The sequence below is a fragment of the Rutidosis leptorrhynchoides genome, chromosome 3 (genome assembly GCF_046630445.1).
Source record: "Rutidosis leptorrhynchoides isolate AG116_Rl617_1_P2 chromosome 3, CSIRO_AGI_Rlap_v1, whole genome shotgun sequence".
Classification (NCBI taxonomy): domain Eukaryota; kingdom Viridiplantae; phylum Streptophyta; class Magnoliopsida; order Asterales; family Asteraceae; genus Rutidosis; species Rutidosis leptorrhynchoides.
In genome coordinates this window covers 104,672,297-104,674,323 of record NC_092335.1, presented here as the reverse complement: position 1 = coordinate 104,674,323, position 2,027 = coordinate 104,672,297, and the positions used below count along the sequence as shown (strand labels likewise).

Sequence of the window (2,027 nt, the reverse complement as noted above, 5' to 3'; positions counted from 1 at the left end):
TGATGAAATAAAGGTTATGGTTTGTTTTAAAATGAATGCAGTCTTTGAAAAACGTCTCATATAGAGGTCAAAATCTCGCAACGAAATCAATTAATATGGAACGTTTTTAATCAATAAGAACGGGACATTTCACATAGCATCATACAACTCATTTAGAATCACTGTCTATTCCATGGCTTACCAATTGACGATCCCAACTCTCACTTAGATAGATTCCTCTCCTTATCCAACTCATATAAGCAAAACAGGGTTGAACAAGATGTAGTTCGTCTGTATCTGTTCCCCTATTCCTTAACTCTTCATGCAAAAATCTGGTTTAAGTGGTTAGAACCCAAGTCTATCACCTCATGGGAGGAAATGGCAACAACTTTCTTAATCAAGTACTTTCCCCCCCCCCTCAAAACAAATCAGACTAAGGAATGATATCGTAAACTTTCAACAAGAATACGATGAATCACTCTACACTGCATGGGAAAAATTCAAACACTTGCTTCGAAGATGCCCGAATCACCGTCTTGAGAGCTCTGATCAGATTTTTACCTTCTACAAAGGTCTGAATCAGAACAACAAGTCTACTCTTGATGCTGTTTCACAAGGTAACTTCATGAACTTCACTGCTGACGAGGCCTGGAGATTGATCGAGGAGATGACTATGCACCATCACGATTGGAACACGGAAGAGCACATCTCATCAACAACATCGCTTTCCGCCTCCGATCCTATCAAAAATAAAACCATCAAATTTCTCTCGGGCCAAATAGAAAACCTCACCAAAGAAGTTGGAGAGCTAAAGAAACTCCCGCAACATGTGTCTCGAGTGCAATTATGCAAGAATTGTACTGAACCACATTCGGCCAAGGTATACGAGGCTGAATGTGAGGACTCTGTTGTCTACTCTAATAAGATCCTAGCTCATCCGCACAACCCACCCACTACTGCGTATCATCAACATGATCATAGCAAGACAAGAAGCAGCTGACTTAGTCATGACTAATCACTTGAGTAGTCTTGAAAATCAAATAAGCCAGCTAAATCAACGTCTCGATTCTCGGGGTTGTCTGAAAAATGATTCAAAGGTGGCATATAGCCAACCTTCAGTTTCTTCTAAGGAGAAGAAACTAACTAATACCCGTTCGGTAGTAGTCATTGAGTCATCACCTAAACCCAATGGGAAAGCACCCATTCCATTCCTGGGTCGTCTCAAGCAAAGACACAGCAAGATGAAATCTTTCAAGCTTGACGGTAAATTTTTGGACACTGTGTCTAAAAATCCTCGTAGTAAGAAGTATTTTAGAAAACTCCTATCATCCAAGGATAAGGTACCCGAAGTACCTAATGTCCCGCTGAACGCGGATTGTTCAACCATTCTCTTAAATACTCTTCCTGAAAAACTAGGGGATAACGGACGATTTACCCTTCCTTGTTCTATCTACCAATCTGGTACTATCTATTCTCTCGCTGACCTTGGTTCCAGCATCAAACTCATGCCCTACTCACTGTTCCAGAGACTCGAAATTAGAAACCTTAACCCTACTAAAATGAGCATCCAGCTAGCTGACCAATCCACTAGATATCCTAAGGGAATAGCTAAGAACGTCATGTTTGAGGTCGACAAATTCCTCTTTCCGACTAACTTTGTGGTTATGGACTATAAAGAAGACATGAAAACCCCTATCATCTTAGGAAGGCCTTTCATGAATACAACCAAAGCGATCGTTGACGTTTATTCACGGACTATCACCTTGAGAGCCCGTGGAGAAGAGGTCACTTTCACGATCGACGAGTCTGTATGTCCTTCTGATGGGAACGCCGAAGTAAATACCATCTCCACTAGGAAAGTCACATTCTATTCCGAGAATGAAGAGAAGAAGATAGAAGTAGAAGACAAGAAGAATAACCACTCCACACCAACCCAATCTTCACTCCCACCTTATTTTGATCTTTTAATGACTGGAGAGGATTTCGTTCTAGAAGAACTCTCTGAACCAATTATACTTGAAGCTCCCGACCGGAGTGACGAGGAGGTG

The 2,027-nt window shown here is 41.3% G+C and overlaps 1 non-coding gene across 1 annotated transcript; it reads right to left on the bottom strand.

Annotated features, from left to right (window-relative positions):
* Positions 1 to 409: 409 nt before the first annotated feature.
* On the bottom strand, positions 410 to 516 carry LOC139903166 (small nucleolar RNA R71). Its single transcript, XR_011778008.1, has one exon. It is a non-coding gene; the product is annotated as a small nucleolar RNA R71 (small nucleolar RNA).
* Positions 517 to 2,027: the final 1,511 nt, after the last annotated feature.